Below are 19639 nucleotides of genomic sequence, written 5' to 3'. Positions count from 1 at the left end.
CCTACCACATCCCAAAGCTGAGATATAGGGACATGTTGTGCTGCATAAAATGTATAACTGTAAATTTCATGATGGGATTCCTACTTCCAGTGAAGCTAGGTAAACCCATGAGTAGAAGGGTGAGATAAGAAAAGCCTAGTCAGTCCAATATACTCTACACTGCATCTGTATTTTGCTTTATTGGACGTATAACAAGTTCATAAATTTAATTCCAATATATTCAACACCAATAAACCAATTGAGAGAAAATCCCAGTTACGTAAGTCCTCAATTCTCAGCTTTAGGATTTCATAGGCTGAAAATAATCACACCCCTGTGTAAGTCAGGACCTGCTTAATCAACATCGTGAGTTTGGAAGAAATCTGAGACGGTCAAAAATTTAGTCTAAAAAAACACAAACAGGTACCCCTTAGTGTTTTTTTGGGTGAAGAAAAGTATCCTCCTCAGATCTTCTTCAAACTCACACCGTGTGTCAGGGAGGTCCTGACGACGAGAGTGGTGTGGTAATTTTTGCCCAAGTTCATAAATTCAATTCCAATATATTCAACACCAATAAACCAATTGAGAGAAAATCCCAGTTACGTAAGTCCTCATTTCTCAGCTTTGGGATTAGATAGGCTGAAAATAATCACACCCCTGTGTAAGTCAGGACCTGCTTAATCAACATCGTGAGTTTGGAAGAAATCTGAGACGGTCAAAAATTTAGTCTAAAAAAACACAAAGGGGTACCCCTTTGTGTTTTTTTGGGTGAAAAAAAGTGACCTCCTCAGATCTTCTTCAAACTCACACCGTGTGTCAGGGAGGTCCTGACGACGAGAGTGGTGTGGTAATTTTTGCCCTACCACATCCCAAAGCTGAGATATAGGGACATGTTGTGCTGCATAAAATGTATAACTGTAAATTTCATGATGGGATTCCTACTTCCAGTGAAGCTAGGTAAACCCATGAGTAGAAGGGTGAGATAAGAAAAGCCTAGTCAGTCCAATATACCGCATCTGTATTTTGCTTTATTGGACGTATAACAAGTTCATAAATTTAATTCCAATATATTCAACACCAATAAACCAATTGAGAGAAAATCCCAGTTACGTAAGTCCTCAATTCTCAGCTTTAGGATTAGATAGGCTGAAAATAATCACACCCCTGTGTAAGTCAGGACCTGCTTAATCAACATCGTGAGTTTGGAAGAAATCTGAGACGGTCAAAAATTTAGTCTAAAAAAACACAAACAGGTACCCCTTAGTGTTTTTTTGGGTGAAGAAAAGTATCCTCCTCAGATCTTCTTCAAACTCACACCGTGTGTCAGGGAGGTCCTGACGACGAGAGTGGTGTGGTAATTTTTGCCCAAGTTCATAAATTCAATTCCAATATATTCAACACCAATAAACCAATTGAGAGAAAATCCCAGTTACGTAAGTCCTCATTTCTCAGCTTTGGGATTAGATAGGCTGAAAATAATCACACCCCTGTGTAAGTCAGGACCTGCTTAATCAACATCGTGAGTTTGGAAGAAATCTGAGACGGTCAAAAATTTAGTCTAAAAAAAAACGCAAAAGGGTACCCTTTAGTGTTTTTTTGGGTGAAAAAAAGTATCCTCCTCAGATCTTCTTCAAACTCAAACCATGTGTCAGGGAGGTCCTGACGAAGAGAGTGGTGTGGTAATTTTTGCCCAAGTTCATAAATTCAATTCCAATATATTCAACACCAATAAACCAATTGAGAGAAAATCCCAGTTACGTAAGTCCTCATATCTCAGCTTTGGGATGAGATAGGCTGAAAATAATCACACCCCTGTGTAAGTCAGGACCTGCTTAATCAACATCGTGAGTTTGGAAGACATCTGAGACGGTCAAAATTTTAGTCAAAAAAAAAAAACACAAAGGGGTACCCCTTAGTGTTTTTTTGGGTGAAAAAAAGTATCCTCCTCAGATCTTCTTCAAACTCACACCGTGTGTCAAGGAGGTCCTGACGACGAGAGTGGTGCGGTAATTTTTGCCCTACCACATCCCAAAGCTGAGATATAGGGACATGTTGTGCTGCATAAAATGTATAACTGTAAATTTCATGATGGAATTCCTACTTCCAGTGAAGCTAGGTAAACCCATGAGTAGAAGGGTGAGATAAGAAAAGCCTAGTCAGTCCAATATACCGCATCTGTATTTTGCTTTATTGGACGTATAACAAGTTCATAAATTTAATTCCAATATATTCAACACCAATAAACCAATTGAGAGAAAATCCCAGTTACGTAAGTCCTCAATTCTCAGCTTTAGGATTAGATAGGCTGAAAATAATCACACCCCTGTGTAAGTCAGGACCTGCTTAATCAACATCGTGAGTTTGGAAGAAATCTGAGACGGTCAAAAATTTAGTCTAAAAAAACACAAACAGGTACCTCTAAGTGTTTTTTGGGTGAAAAAAGTATCCTCCTCAGATCTTCTTCAAACTCACACCGTGTGTCAGGGAGGTCCTGACGACGAGAGTGGTGTGGTAATTTTTGCCCAAGTTCATAAATTCAATTCCAATATATTCAACACCAATAAACCAATTGAGAGAAAATCCCAGTTACGTAAGTCCTCAATTCTCAGCTTTGGGATTAGATAGGCTGAAAATAATCACACCCCTGTGTAAGTCAGGACCTGCTTAATCAACAACGTGAGTTTGGAAGAAATCTGAGACGGTCAAAAATTTACTCTAAAAAAACACAAAGGGGTACCCCTTTGTGTTTTTTGGGTGAAAAAAAGTGACCTCCTCAGATCTTCTTCAAACTCACACCGTGTGTCAGGGAGGTCCTGACGACGAGAGTGGTGCGGTAATTTTTGCCCTACCACATCCCAAAGCTGAGATATAGGGACATGTTGTGCTGCATAAAATGTATAACTGTAAATTTCATGATGGGATTCCTACTTCCAGTGAAGCTAGGTAAACCCATGAGTAGAAGGGTGAGATAAGAAAAGCCTAGTCAGTCCAATATACTCTACACTGCATCTGTATTTTGCTTTATTGGACGTATAACAAGTTCATAAATTTAATTCCAATATATTCAACACCAATAAACCAATTGAGAGAAAATCCCAGTTACGTAAGTCCTCAATTCTCAGCTTTAGGATTTCATAGGCTGAAAATAATCACACCCCTGTGTAAGTCAGGACCTGCTTAATCAACATCGTGAGTTTGGAAGAAATCTGAGACGGTCAAAAATTTAGTCTAAAAAAACACAAACAGGTACCCCTTAGTGTTTTTTTGGGTGAAGAAAAGTATCCTCCTCAGATCTTCTTCAAACTCACACCGTGTGTCAGGGAGGTCCTGACGACGAGAGTGGTGTGGTAATTTTTGCCCAAGTTCATAAATTCAATTCCAATATATTCAACACCAATAAACCAATTGAGAGAAAATCCCAGTTACGTAAGTCCTCATTTCTCAGCTTTGGGATTAGATAGGCTGAAAATAATCACACCCCTGTGTAAGTCAGGACCTGCTTAATCAACATCGTGAGTTTGGAAGAAATCTGAGACGGTCAAAAATTTAGTCTAAAAAAACACAAAGGGGTACCCCTTTGTGTTTTTTTGGGTGAAAAAAAGTGACCTCCTCAGATCTTCTTCAAACTCACACCGTGTGTCAGGGAGGTCCTGACGACGAGAGTGGTGTGGTAATTTTTGCCCTACCACATCCCAAAGCTGAGATATAGGGACATGTTGTGCTGCATAAAATGTATAACTGTAAATTTCATGATGGGATTCCTACTTCCAGTGAAGCTAGGTAAACCCATGAGTAGAAGGGTGAGATAAGAAAAGCCTAGTCAGTCCAATATACTCTACACTGCACTTATCTCACCACTTCTACTCATGGTTTACTTGCTTCACTGGAAGTAGGAATCAATCATGAAATTTACAGTTATACATTATATGCAAGCACATACATAGTCCCTCATATCTCAGCTTTGGGATGAGATAGGCTGAAAATAATCACACCCCTGTGTAAGTCAGGACCTGCTTAATCAACATCGTGAGTTTGGAAGAAATCTGAGACGGTCATAATTTTAGTCAAAAAAAAAAACACAAAAGGGTACCCCTTAGTGTTTTTTTGAGTGAAAAAAAGTATCCTCCTCAGACCTTCTTCAAACTCAAACCATGTGTCAGGGAGGTCCTGACGAAGAGAGTGGTGTGGTAATTTTTGCCCAAGTTCATAAATTCAATTCCAATAAACCAATTGAGAGAAAATCCCAGTTACGTAAGTCCTCATATCTCAGCTTTGGGATGAGATAGGCTGAAAATAATCACACCCCTGTGTAAGTCAGGACCTGCTTAATCAACATCGTGAGTTTGGAAGAAATCTGAGACGGTCAAAAATTTAGTCTAAAAAAACACAAACAGGTACCCCTTAGTGTTTTTTTGGGTGAAAAAAGTGACCTCCTCAGATCTTCTTCAAGCTCACACCGTGTGTCAGTGAGGTCCTGATGACGAGAGTGGTGTGGTAATTTTTGCCCTACCACATCCCAAAGCTGAGATATAGGGACATGTTGTGCTGCATAAAATGTATAGCTGTAAATTTCATGATGGGATTCTTACTTCCAGTGAAGCTAGGTAAACCCATGAGTAGAAGGGTGCGATCAGAAAAGCCTAGGCAGTCCAATATAACCTACATTGCATCTGTATTTTGCTTTATTGGACGTATAACAAGCTCATAAATTTAATTCCAATATATTCAACACCAATAAACCTATTGAGAGAAAATCCCAGTTACGTTAGTCCTCATATCTCAGCTTTGGGATGAGATAGGCTGAAAATAATCACACCCCTGTGTAAGTCAGGACCTGCTTAATCAACATCATGAGTTTGGAAGAAATCTGAGACGGTCAAAAATTTAGTCTAAAAAACACAAAGGGCTACCCCTTAGTGTTTTTTTGGGTGAAAAATGTGACCTCCTCAGATCTTCTTCAAACCCACACCGTGTGTCAGGGAGGTCCTGACGAAGACAGTGGTGTGGTAATTTTTGCCCTACCACATCCCAAAGCTGAGATATAGGGACATGTTGTGCTGCATAAAATGTATAGTTGTAAATTTCATGATGGGATTCTTACTTCCAGTGAAGCTAGGTAAACCCATGAGTAGAAGGGTGAGATAAGAAAAGCCTAGTCAGTCCAATATACTCTACACTGCATCTGTATTTTGCTTTATTGGACGTATAACAAGTTCATAAATTTAATTCAATATATTCAACACCAATAAACCAATTGAGAGAAAATCCCAGTTACGTAAGTCCTCAATTCTCAGCTTTGGGATGAGATAGGCTGAAAATAATCACACCCCTGTGTAAGTCAGGACCTGCTTAATCAACATCGTGAGTTTGGAAGAAATCTGAGACGGTCAAAAATTTAGTCTAAAAAAACACAAACAGGTACCCCTTAGTGTTTTTTTGGGTGAAAAAAGTGACCTCCTCAGATCTTCTTCAAGCTCACACCGTGTGTCAGTGAGGTCCTGATGACGAGAGTGGTGTGGTAATTTTTGCCCTACCACATCCCAAAGCTGAGATATAGGGACATGTTGTGCTGCATAAAATGTATAGCTGTAAATTTCATGATGGGATTCTTACTTCCAGTGAAGCTAGGTAAACCCATGAGTAGAAGGGTGCGATCAGAAAAGCCTAGGCAGTCCAATATAACCTACATTGCATCTGTATTTTGCTTTATTGGACGTATAACAAGCTCATAAATTTAATTCCAATATATTCAACACCAATAAACCTATTGAGAGAAAATCCCAGTTACGTTAGTCCTCATATCTCAGCTTTGGGATGAGATAGGCTGAAAATAATCACACCCCTGTGTAAGTCAGGACCTGCTTAATCAACATCATGAGTTTGGAAGAAATCTGAGACGGTCAAAAATTTAGTCTAAAAAAACACAAAGGGCTACCCCTTAGTGTTTTTTTGGGTGAAAAAAGTGACCTCCTCAGATCTTCTTCAAACTCACACCGTGTGTCAGTGAGGTCCTGATGACGAGAGTGGTGTGGTAATTTTTGACCTACCACATCCCAAAGCTGAGATATAGGGACATGTTGTGCTGCATAAAATGTATAGCTGTAAATTTCATGATGGGATTCTTACTTCCAGTGAAGCTAGGTAAACCCATGAGTAGAAGGGTGCGATCAGAAAAGCCTAGGCAGTCCAATAAAACCTACATTGCATCTGTATTTTGCTTTATTGGACGTATAACAAGCTCATAAATTTAATTCCAATATATTCAACACCAATAAACCTATTGAGAGAAAATCCCAGTTACGTAAGTCCTCAATTCTCAGCTTTGGGATGAGATAGGCTGAAAATAATCACACCCCTGTGTAAGTCAGGACCTGCTTAATCAACATCGTGAGTTTGGAAGAAATCTGAGACGGTCAAAAATTTAGTCTAAAAAAACACAAACAGGTACCCCTTTGTGTTTTTTTGGGTGAAAAAAAGTGACCTCCTCAGATCTTCTTCAAACTCACACCGTGTGTCAGGGAGGTCCTAACGACGAGAGTGGTGTGGTAATTTTTGCCCTACCACATCCCAAAGCTGAGATATAGGGACATGTTGTGCTGCATAAAATGTATAACTGTAAATTTCATGATGGGATTCCTACTTCCAGTGAAGCTAGGTAAACCCATGAGTAGAAGGGTGAGATAAGAAAAGCCTAGTCAGTCCAATATACTCTACACTGCATCTGTATTTTGCTTTATTGGACGTATAACAAGTTCATAAATTTAATTCCAATATATTCAACACCAATAAACCTATTGAGAGAAAATCCCAGTTACGTAAGTCCTCATATCTCAGCTTTGGGATGAGATAGGCTGAAAATAATCACACCCCTGTGTAAGTCAGGACCTGCTTAATCAACATCGTGAGTTTGGAAGAAATCTGAGACGGTCATAATTTTAGTCAAAAAAAAAAACACAAAAGGGTACCCCTTAGTGTTTTTTTGAGTGAAAAAAAGTATCCTCCTCAGACCTTCTTCAAACTCAAACCATGTGTCAGGGAGGTCCTGACGAAGAGAGTGGTGTGGTAATTTTTGCCCAAGTTCATAAATTCAATTCCAATAAACCAATTGAGAGAAAATCCCAGTTACGTAAGTCCTCATATCTCAGCTTTGGGATGAGATAGGCTGAAAATAATCACACCCCTGTGTAAGTCAGGACCTGCTTAATCAACATCGTGAGTTTGGAAGAAATCTGAGACGGTCAAAAATTTAGTCTAAAAAAACACAAACAGGTACCCCTTAGTGTTTTTTTGGGTGAAAAAAGTGACCTCCTCAGATCTTCTTCAAGCTCACACCGTGTGTCAGTGAGGTCCTGATGACGAGAGTGGTGTGGTAATTTTTGCCCTACCACATCCCAAAGCTGAGATATAGGGACATGTTGTGCTGCATAAAATGTATAGCTGTAAATTTCATGATGGGATTCTTACTTCCAGTGAAGCTAGGTAAACCCATGAGTAGAAGGGTGCGATCAGAAAAGCCTAGGCAGTCCAATATAACCTACATTGCATCTGTATTTTGCTTTATTGGACGTATAACAAGCTCATAAATTTAATTCCAATATATTCAACACCAATAAACCTATTGAGAGAAAATCCCAGTTACGTTAGTCCTCATATCTCAGCTTTGGGATGAGATAGGCTGAAAATAATCACACCCCTGTGTAAGTCAGGACCTGCTTAATCAACATCATGAGTTTGGAAGAAATCTGAGACGGTCAAAAATTTAGTCTAAAAAACACAAAGGGCTACCCCTTAGTGTTTTTTTGGGTGAAAAATGTGACCTCCTCAGATCTTCTTCAAACCCACACCGTGTGTCAGGGAGGTCCTGACGAAGACAGTGGTGTGGTAATTTTTGCCCTACCACATCCCAAAGCTGAGATATAGGGACATGTTGTGCTGCATAAAATGTATAGTTGTAAATTTCATGATGGGATTCTTACTTCCAGTGAAGCTAGGTAAACCCATGAGTAGAAGGGTGAGATAAGAAAAGCCTAGTCAGTCCAATATACTCTACACTGCATCTGTATTTTGCTTTATTGGACGTATAACAAGTTCATAAATTTAATTCAATATATTCAACACCAATAAACCAATTGAGAGAAAATCCCAGTTACGTAAGTCCTCAATTCTCAGCTTTGGGATGAGATAGGCTGAAAATAATCACACCCCTGTGTAAGTCAGGACCTGCTTAATCAACATCGTGAGTTTGGAAGAAATCTGAGACGGTCAAAAATTTAGTCTAAAAAAACACAAACAGGTACCCCTTAGTGTTTTTTTGGGTGAAAAAAGTGACCTCCTCAGATCTTCTTCAAGCTCACACCGTGTGTCAGTGAGGTCCTGATGACGAGAGTGGTGTGGTAATTTTTGCCCTACCACATCCCAAAGCTGAGATATAGGGACATGTTGTGCTGCATAAAATGTATAGCTGTAAATTTCATGATGGGATTCTTACTTCCAGTGAAGCTAGGTAAACCCATGAGTAGAAGGGTGCGATCAGAAAAGCCTAGGCAGTCCAATATAACCTACATTGCATCTGTATTTTGCTTTATTGGACGTATAACAAGCTCATAAATTTAATTCCAATATATTCAACACCAATAAACCTATTGAGAGAAAATCCCAGTTACGTTAGTCCTCATATCTCAGCTTTGGGATGAGATAGGCTGAAAATAATCACACCCCTGTGTAAGTCAGGACCTGCTTAATCAACATCATGAGTTTGGAAGAAATCTGAGACGGTCAAAAATTTAGTCTAAAAAAACACAAAGGGCTACCCCTTAGTGTTTTTTTGGGTGAAAAAAGTGACCTCCTCAGATCTTCTTCAAACTCACACCGTGTGTCAGTGAGGTCCTGATGACGAGAGTGGTGTGGTAATTTTTGACCTACCACATCCCAAAGCTGAGATATAGGGACATGTTGTGCTGCATAAAATGTATAGCTGTAAATTTCATGATGGGATTCTTACTTCCAGTGAAGCTAGGTAAACCCATGAGTAGAAGGGTGCGATCAGAAAAGCCTAGGCAGTCCAATATAACCTACATTGCATCTGTATTTTGCTTTATTGGACGTATAACAAGCTCATAAATTTAATTCCAATATATTCAACACCAATAAACCTATTGAGAGAAAATCCCAGTTACGTAAGTCCTCAATTCTCAGCTTTGGGATGAGATAGGCTGAAAATAATCACACCCCTGTGTAAGTCAGGACCTGCTTAATCAACATCGTGAGTTTGGAAGAAATCTGAGACGGTCAAAAATTTAGTCTAAAAAAACACAAACAGGTACCCCTTTGTGTTTTTTTGGGTGAAAAAAAGTGACCTCCTCAGATCTTCTTCAAACTCACACCGTGTGTCAGGGAGGTCCTAACGACGAGAGTGGTGTGGTAATTTTTGCCCTACCACATCCCAAAGCTGAGATATAGGGACATGTTGTGCTGCATAAAATGTATAACTGTAAATTTCATGATGGGATTCCTACTTCCAATGAAGCTAGGTAAACACATGAGTAGAAGGGTGCGATCAGAAAAGCCTAGTCAGTCCAATATACTCTACACTGCATCTGTATTTTGCTTTATTGGACGTATAACAAGTTCATAAATGTAATTCCAATATATTCAACACCAATAAACCAATTGAGAGAAAATCCCAGTTACGTAAGTCCTCAATTCTCAGCTTTAGGATTAGATAGGCTGAAAATAATCACACCCCTGTGTAAGTCAGGACCTGCTTAATCAACATCGTGAGTTTGGAAGAAATCTGAGACGGTCAAAAATTTAGTCTAAAAAAACACAAACAGGTACCCCTTAGTGTTTATTTGGGTGAAAAAAAGTATCCTCCTCAGATCTTCTTCAAACTCACACCGTGTGTCAGGGAGGTCCTGACGACGAGAGTGGTGTGGTAATTTTTGCCCAAGTTCATAAATTCAATTCCAATATATTCAACACCAATAAACCAATTGAGAGAAAATCCCAAATACGTAAGTCCTCAATTCTCAGCTTTGGGATTAGATAGGCTGAAAATAATCAGTGTAAGTCAGGACCTGCTTAATCAACATCGTGAGTTTGGAAGAAATCTGAGACGGTCAAAAATTTAGTCTAAAAAAACACAAAGGGGTACCCCTTTGTGTTTTTTTGGGTGAAAAAAAGTGACCTCCTCAGATCTTCTTCAAACTCACACCGTGTGTCAGGGAGGTCCTAACGACGAGAGTGGTGTGGTAATTTTTGCCCTACCACATCCCAAAGCTGAGATATAGGGACATGTTGTGCTGCATAAAATGTATAACTGTAAATTTCATGATGGGATTCCTACTTCCAATGAAGCTAGGTAAACACATGAGTAGAAGGGTGCGATCAGAAAAGCCTAGTCAGTCCAATATACTCTACACTGCATCTGTATTTTGCTTTATTGGACGTATAACAAGTTCATAAATTTAATTCCAATATATTCAACACCAATAAACCAATTGAGAGAAAATCCCAGTTACGTAAGTCCTCAATTCTCAGCTTTAGGATTAGATAGGCTGAAAATAATCACACCCCTGTGTAAGTCAGGACCTGCTTAATCAACATCGTGAGTTTGGAAGAAATCTGAGACGGTCAAAAATTTAGTCTAAAAAAACACAAACAGGTACCCCTTAGTGTTTTTTTGGGTGAAAAAAAGTATCCTCCTCAGATCTTCTTCAAACTCACACCGTGTGTCAGGGAGGTCCTGACGACGAGAGTGGTGTGGTAATTTTTGCCCAAGTTCATAAATTCAATTCCAATATATTCAACACCAATAAACCAATTGAGAGAAAATCCCAAATACGTAAGTCCTCAATTCTCAGCTTTGGGATTAGATAGGCTGAAAATAATCAGTGTAAGTCAGGACCTGCTTAATCAACATCGTGAGTTTGGAAGAAATCTGAGACGGTTAAAAATTTAGTCTAAAAAAACACAAAGGGGTACCCCTTTGTGTTTTTTTGGGTGAAAAAAAGTGACCTCCTCAGATCTTCTTCAAACTCACACCGTGTGTCAGGGAGGTCCTGACGACGAGAGTGGTGTGGTAATTTTTGCCCTACCACATTCCAAAGCTGAGATATAGGGACATGTTGTGCTGCATAAAATGTATAACTGTAAATTTCATGATGGGATTCCTACTTCCAATGAAGCTAGGTAAACACATGAGTAGAAGGGTGCGATCAGAAAAGCCTAGGCAGTCCAATATAACCTACATTGCATCTGTATTTTGCTTTATTGGACGTATAACAAGCTCATAAATTTAATTCCAATATATTCAACACCAATAAACCTATTGAGAGAAAATCCCAGTTACGTAAGTCCTCATATCTCAGCTTTGGGATGAGATAGGCTGAAAATAATCACACCCCTGTGTAAGTCAGGACCTGCTTAATCAACATCGTGAGTTTGGAAGAAATCTGAGACGGTCAAAAATTTAGTCTAAAAAAACACAAACAGGTACCCCTTTGTGTTTTTTTGGGTGAAAAAAAGTGACCTCCTCAGATCTTCTTCAAACTCACACCGTGTGTCAGGGAGGTCCTAACGACGAGAGTGGTGTGGTAATTTTTGCCCTACCACATCCCAAAGCTGAGATATAGGGACATGTTGTGCTGCATAAAATGTATAACTGTAAATTTCATGATGGGATTCCTACTTCCAATGAAGCTAGGTAAACACATGAGTAGAAGGGTGCGATCAGAAAAGCCTAGTCAGTCCAATATACTCTACACTGCATCTGTATTTTGCTTTATTGGACGTATAACAAGTTCATAAATTTAATTCCAATATATTCAACACCAATAAACCAATTGAGAGAAAATCCCAGTTACGTAAGTCCTCAATTCTCAGCTTTAGGATTAGATAGGCTGAAAATAATCACACCCCTGTGTAAGTCAGGACCTGCTTAATCAACATCGTGAGTTTGGAAGAAATCTGAGACGGTCAAAAATTTAGTCTAAAAAAACACAAACAGGTACCCCTTAGTGTTTTTTTGGGTGAAAAAAAGTATCCTCCTCAGATCTTCTTCAAACTCACACTGTGTGTCAGGGAGGTCCTGACGACGAGAGTGGTGTGGTAATTTTTGCCCAAGTTCATAAATTCAATTCCAATATATTCAACACCAATAAACCAATTGAGAGAAAATCCCAAATACGTAAGTCCTCAATTCTCAGCTTTGGGATTAGATAGGCTGAAAATAATCAGTGTAAGTCAGGACCTGCTTAATCAACATCGTGAGTTTGGAAGAAATCTGAGACGGTTAAAAATTTAGTCTAAAAAAACACAAAGGGGTACCCCTTTGTGTTTTTTTGGGTGAAAAAAAGTGACCTCCTCAGATCTTCTTCAAACTCACACCGTGTGTCAGGGAGGTCCTGACGACGAGAGTGGTGTGGTAATTTTTGCCCTACCACATTCCAAAGCTGAGATATAGGGACATGTTGTGCTGCATAAAATGTATAACTGTAAAATTCATGATGGGATTCCTACTTCCAATGAAGCTAGGTAAACACATGAGTAGAAGGGTGCGATCAGAAAAGCCTAGTCAGTCCAATATAACCTACACTGCATCTGTATTTTGCTTTATTGGACGTATAACAAGCTCATAAATTTAATTCCAATATATTCAACACCAATAAACATTTTGAGAGAAAATCCCAGTTACGTTAGTCCTCATATCTCAGATTTGGGATGAGATAGCCTAAAAATAATCACACCCCTGTGTAAGTCAGGACCTGCTCAATCAACATCGTGAGTTTGGAAGAAATCTGAGACGGTTAAAAAGTTAGTCTAAAAAAAACACAAAGGGGTACCCCTTTGTGTTTTTTTGGGTGAAAAAAGTGACCTCCTCAGATCTTCTTCAAACTCACACCGTGTGTCAGTGAGGTCCTGATGACGAGAGTGGTGTGGTAATTTTTGCCCTACCACATCCCAAAGCTGAGATATAGGGACATGTTGTGCTGCATAAAATGTATAGCTGTAAATTTCATGATGGGATTCTTACTTCCAGTGAAGCTAGGTAAACACATGAGTAGAAGGGTGCGATCAGAAAAGCCTAGTCAGTCCAATATAACCTACATTGCATCTGTATTTTGCTTTATTGGACGTATAACAAGCTCATAAATTTAATTCCAATATATTCAACACCAATAAACCTATTGAGAGAAAATCCCAGTTACGTAAGTCCTCATATCTCAGCTTTGGGATGAGATAGGCTGAAAATAATCACACCCCTGTGTAAGTCAGGACCTGCTTAATCAACATCGTGAGTTTGGAAGAAATCTGAGACGGTCAAAAATTTAGTCTAAAAAAACACAAACAGGTACCCCTTAGTGTTTTTTTGGGTGAAAAAAAGTATCCTCCTCAGATCTTCTTCAAACTCACACCGTGTGTCAGGGAGGTCCTGACGACGAGAGTGGTGTGGTAATTTTTGCCCAAGTTCATAAATTCAATTCCAATATATTCAACACCAATAAACCAATTGAGAGAAAATCCCAGTTACGTAAGTCCTCAATTCTCAGCTTTGGGATTAGATAGGCTGAAAATAATCAGTGTAAGTCAGGACCTGCTTAATCAACATCGTGAGTTTGGAAGAAATCTGAGACGGTTAAAAAGTTAGTCTAAAAAAAACACAAAGGGGTACCCCTTAGTGTTTTTTTTTTAGGTGAAAAATGTGACCTCCTAAGATCTTCTTCAACCCCACACCGTGTGTCAGGGAGGTCCTGATGATGACAGTGGTGTGGTAATTGTTGCTCTACCACATCCCAAAGCTGAGATATAGGCACATGTTGTGCTGCATAAATTGTATAACTGTAAATTTCATGATGGGATTCCTACTCGCAGTGAAGCTAGGTAAACATACGAGTAGAAGGTTGAGATAAGAAAAGCCTAGTCAGTCCAATATACTCTACACTGCATCTGTATTGTGCTTTATTGGACGTATAACAAGTTCATAAATTTAATTCCAATATATTCAACACCAATAAACCAATTGAGAGAAAATCACAGTTACGTAAGTCCTCAATTCTCAGCTTTGGGATTAGATAGGCTGAAAATAATCACACCCCTGTGTAAGTCAGGACCTGCTTAATCAACATCGTGAGTTTGGAAGAAATCTGAGACGGTCAAAAATTTAATCTAAAAAAACACAAACGGGTACCCCTTAGTGGTTTTTTGCGTGAAAAGAAGTATCCTCCTCAGATCTTCTTCAAACTCACACCGTGTATCAGGGAGGTCCTGACGACGAGAGTGGTGTGGTAATTTTTGCCCTACCACATCCCAAAGCTGAGATATAGGGACATGTTGTGCTGCATAAAATGTATAACTGTAAATTTCATGATGGGATTCCTACTTCCAGTGAAGCTAGGTAAACACACGAGTAGAAGGGTGCGATCAGAAAAGCCTAGTCAGTCCAATATAACCTACATTGCATCTGTATTTTGCTTTATTGGACGTATAACAAGCTCATCAATTTAATTCCAATATATTCAACACCAATAAACCTATTGAGAGAAAATCCCAGTTACGTTAGTCCTCATATCTCAGCTTTGGGATGAGACAGGCTGAAAATAATCACACCCCTGTGTAAGTCAGAACCTGCTCAATCAACATCATGAGTTTGGAAGAAATCTGAGACGGTTAAAAAGTTAGTCTAAAAAAACACAAACGGGTACCCCTTAGTGGGTTTTTTTTGGGTGAAAAATGTGACCTCCTCAGATCTTCTTCAAACCCACACCGTATCTCAGGGAGGTCCTGACGAAGACAGTGGTGTGGTAATTGTTGCCCTACCACATCCCAAAGCTGAGATATAGGGACATGTTGTGCTGCATAAAATGTATAACTGTAAATTTCATGATGGGATTCCTACTTCCAATGAAGCTAGGTAAACACATGAGTAGAAGGGTGCGATCAGAAAAGCCTAGTCAGTCCAATATACTCTACACTGCATCTGTATTTTGCTTTATTGGACGTATAACAAGTTCATAAATTTAATTCCAATATATTCAACACCAATAAACCAATTGAGAGAAAATCCCAGTTACGTAAGTCCTCAATTCTCAGCTTTAGGATTAGATAGGCTGAAAATAATCACACCCCTGTGTAAGTCAGGACCTGCTTAATCAACATCGTGAGTTTGGAAGAAATCTGAGACGGTCAAAAATTTAGTCTAAAAAAACACAAACAGGTACCCCTTAGTGTTTTTTTGGGTGAAAAAAAGTATCCTCCTCAGATCTTCTTCAAACTCACACTGTGTGTCAGGGAGGTCCTGACGACGAGAGTGGTGTGGTAATTTTTGCCCAAGTTCATAAATTCAATTCCAATATATTCAACACCAATAAACCAATTGAGAGAAAATCCCAAATACGTAAGTCCTCAATTCTCAGCTTTGGGATTAGATAGGCTGAAAATAATCAGTGTAAGTCAGGACCTGCTTAATCAACATCGTGAGTTTGGAAGAAATCTGAGACGGTTAAAAATTTAGTCTAAAAAAACACAAAGGGGTACCCCTTTGTGTTTTTTTGGGTGAAAAAAAGTGACCTCCTCAGATCTTCTTCAAACTCACACCGTGTGTCAGGGAGGTCCTGACGACGAGAGTGGTGTGGTAATTTTTGCCCTACCACATTCCAAAGCTGAGATATAGGGACATGTTGTGCTGCATAAAATGTATAACTGTAAAATTCATGATGGGATTCCTACTTCCAATGAAGCTAGGTAAACACATGAGTAGAAGGGTGCGATCAGAAAAGCCTAGTCAGTCCAATATAACCTACACTGCATCTGTATTTTGCTTTATTGGACGTATAACAAGCTCATAAATTTAATTCCAATATATTCAACACCAATAAACATTTTGAGAGAAAATCCCAGTTACGTTAGTCCTCATATCTCAGATTTGGGATGAGATAGCCTAAAAATAATCACACCCCTGTGTAAGTCAGGACCTGCTCAATCAACATCGTGAGTTTGGAAGAAATCTGAGACGGTTAAAAAGTTAGTCTAAAAAAAACACAAAGGGGTACCCCTTTGTGTTTTTTTGGGTGAAAAAAGTGACCTCCTCAGATCTTCTTCAAACTCACACCGTGTGTCAGTGAGGTCCTGATGACGAGAGTGGTGTGGTAATTTTTGCCCTACCACATCCCAAAGCTGAGATATAGGGACATGTTGTGCTGCATAAAATGTATAGCTGTAAATTTCATGATGGGATTCTTACTTCCAGTGAAGCTAGGTAAACCCATGAGTAGAAGGGTGCGATCAGAAAAGCCTAGGCAGTCCAATATAACCTACATTGCATCTGTATTTTGCTTTATTGGACGTATAACAAGCTCATAAATTTAATTCCAATATATTCAACACCAATAAACCTATTGAGAGAAAATCCCAGTTACGTAAGTCCTCATATCTCAGCTTTGGGATGAGATAGGCTGAAAATAATCACACCCCTGTGTAAGTCAGGACCTGCTTAATCAACATCGTGAGTTTGGAAGAAATCTGAGACGGTCAAAAATTTAGTCTAAAAAAACACAAACAGGTACCCCTTAGTGTTTTTTTGGGTGAAAAAAAGTATCCTCCTCAGATCTTCTTCAAACTCACACCGTGTGTCAGGGAGGTCCTGACGACGAGAGTGGTGTGGTAATTTTTGCCCAAGTTCATAAATTCAATTCCAATATATTCAACACCAATAAACCAATTGAGAGAAAATCCCAGTTACGTAAGTCCTCAATTCTCAGCTTTGGGATTAGATAGGCTGAAAATAATCAGTGTAAGTCAGGACCTGCTTAATCAACATCGTGAGTTTGGAAGAAATCTGAGACGGTTAAAAAGTTAGTCTAAAAAAAACACAAAGGGGTACCCCTTAGTGTTTTTTTTTTAGGTGAAAAATGTGACCTCCTAAGATCTTCTTCAACCCCACACCGTGTGTCAGGGAGGTCCTGATGATGACAGTGGTGTGGTAATTGTTGCTCTACCACATCCCAAAGCTGAGATATAGGCACATGTTGTGCTGCATAAATTGTATAACTGTAAATTTCATGATGGGATTCCTACTCGCAGTGAAGCTAGGTAAACATACGAGTAGAAGGTTGAGATAAGAAAAGCCTAGTCAGTCCAATATACTCTACACTGCATCTGTATTGTGCTTTATTGGACGTATAACAAGTTCATAAATTTAATTCCAATATATTCAACACCAATAAACCAATTGAGAGAAAATCACAGTTACGTAAGTCCTCAATTCTCAGCTTTGGGATTAGATAGGCTGAAAATAATCACACCCCTGTGTAAGTCAGGACCTGCTTAATCAACATCGTGAGTTTGGAAGAAATCTGAGACGGTCAAAAATTTAATCTAAAAAAACACAAACGGGTACCCCTTAGTGGTTTTTTGCGTGAAAAGAAGTATCCTCCTCAGATCTTCTTCAAACTCACACCGTGTATCAGGGAGGTCCTGACGACGAGAGTGGTGTGGTAATTTTTGCCCTACCACATCCCAAAGCTGAGATATAGGGACATGTTGTGCTGCATAAAATGTATAACTGTAAATTTCATGATGGGATTCCTACTTCCAGTGAAGCTAGGTAAACACACGAGTAGAAGGGTGCGATCAGAAAAGCCTAGTCAGTCCAATATAACCTACATTGCATCTGTATTTTGCTTTATTGGACGTATAACAAGCTCATCAATTTAATTCCAATATATTCAACACCAATAAACCTATTGAGAGAAAATCCCAGTTACGTTAGTCCTCATATCTCAGCTTTGGGATGAGACAGGCTGAAAATAATCACACCCCTGTGTAAGTCAGAACCTGCTCAATCAACATCATGAGTTTGGAAGAAATCTGAGACGGTTAAAAAGTTAGTCTAAAAAAACACAAACGGGTACCCCTTAGTGGGTTTTTTTTGGGTGAAAAATGTGACCTCCTCAGATCTTCTTCAAACCCACACCGTATCTCAGGGAGGTCCTGACGAAGACAGTGGTGTGGTAATTGTTGCCCTACCACATCCCAAAGCTGAGATATAGGGACATGTTGTGCTGCATAAAATGTATAACTGTAAATTTCATGATGGGATTCTTACTTCCAGTGAAGCTAGGTAAACACATGAGTAGAAGGGTGCGATCAGAAAAGCCTAGTCAGTCCAATATAACCTACACTGCATCTGTATTTTGCTTTATTGGACGTATAACAAGCTCATAAATTTAATTCCAATATATTCAACACCAATAAACCTATTGAGAGAAAATCCCAGTTACGTTAGTCCTCATATCTCAGCTTTGGGATGAGATAGGCTGGAAATAATCACACCCCTGTATACGTCAGGACCTGCTTAATCAACATCGTGAGTTTGGAAGAAATCTGAGACGGTCAAAAATTTAGTCTAGTGGGTTTTTTTTGGGTGAAAAATGTGACCTCTTAAGATCTTCTTCAAACCCACACCGTGTGTCAGAGAGGTCCTGACGAAGACAATGGTGTGGTAATTGTTGCCCTACCACATCCCAAAGCTGAGATATAGGGACATGTTGTGCTGCATAAACTGTATAACTGTAAATTTCATGATGGGACTCCTACTTCCAGTGAAGCTAGGTAAACCCATGAGTAGAAGGGTGAGATAAGAAAAGCCTAGTCAGTCCAATATACTCTATACTGCATCTGTATTTTGCTTTATTGGACGTATAACAAGCTCATAAATTTAATTCCAATATATTCAACACCAATAAAGTGTTGGCACATGTTGTGCTGCATAAATTGTATAACTGTAAATTTCATGATGGGATTCCTACTCGCAGTGAAGCTAGGTAAACATACGAGTAGAAGGTTGAGATAAGAAAAGCCTAGTCAGTCCAATATACTCTACACTGCATCTGTATTGTGCTTTATTGGACGTATAACAAGTTCATAAATTTAATTCCAATATATTCAACACCAATAAACCAATTGAGAGAAAATCCCAGTTACGTAAGTCCTCAATTCTCAGCTTTAGGATTAGATAGGCTGAAAATAATCACACCCCTGTGTAAGTCAGGACCTGCTTAATCAACATCGTGAGTTTGGAAGAAATCTGAGACGGTCAAAAATTTAGTCTAAAAAAACACAAACAGGTACCCCTTAGTGTTTTTTTGGGTGAAAAAAAGTATCCTCCTCAGATCTTCTTCAAACTCACACCGTGTGTCAGGGAGGTCCTGACGACGAGAGTGGTGTGGTAATTTTTGCCCAAGTTCATAAATTCAATTCCAATATATTCAACACCAATAAACCAATTGAGAGAAAATCCCAAATACGTAAGTCCTCAATTCTCAGCTTTGGGATTAGATAGGCTGAAAATAATCAGTGTAAGTCAGGACCTGCTTAATCAACATCGTGAGTTTGGAAGAAATCTGAGACGGTTAAAAATTTAGTCTAAAAAAACACAAAGGGGTACCCCTTTGTGTTTTTTTGGGTGAAAAAAAGTGACCTCCTCAGATCTTCTTCAAACTCACACCGTGTGTCAGGGAGGTCCTGACGACGAGAGTGGTGTGGTAATTTTTGCCCTACCACATTCCAAAGCTGAGATATAGGGACATGTTGTGCTGCATAAAATGTATAACTGTAAATTTCATGATGGGATTCCTACTTCCAATGAAGCTAGGTAAACACA

This window comes from Hoplias malabaricus, chromosome 11 (assembly GCF_029633855.1).
Source record: "Hoplias malabaricus isolate fHopMal1 chromosome 11, fHopMal1.hap1, whole genome shotgun sequence".
In the NCBI taxonomy this organism is placed as follows: Eukaryota; Metazoa; Chordata; class Actinopteri; order Characiformes; family Erythrinidae; genus Hoplias; species Hoplias malabaricus.
Note: the sequence above shows the minus strand (reverse complement) of the source record.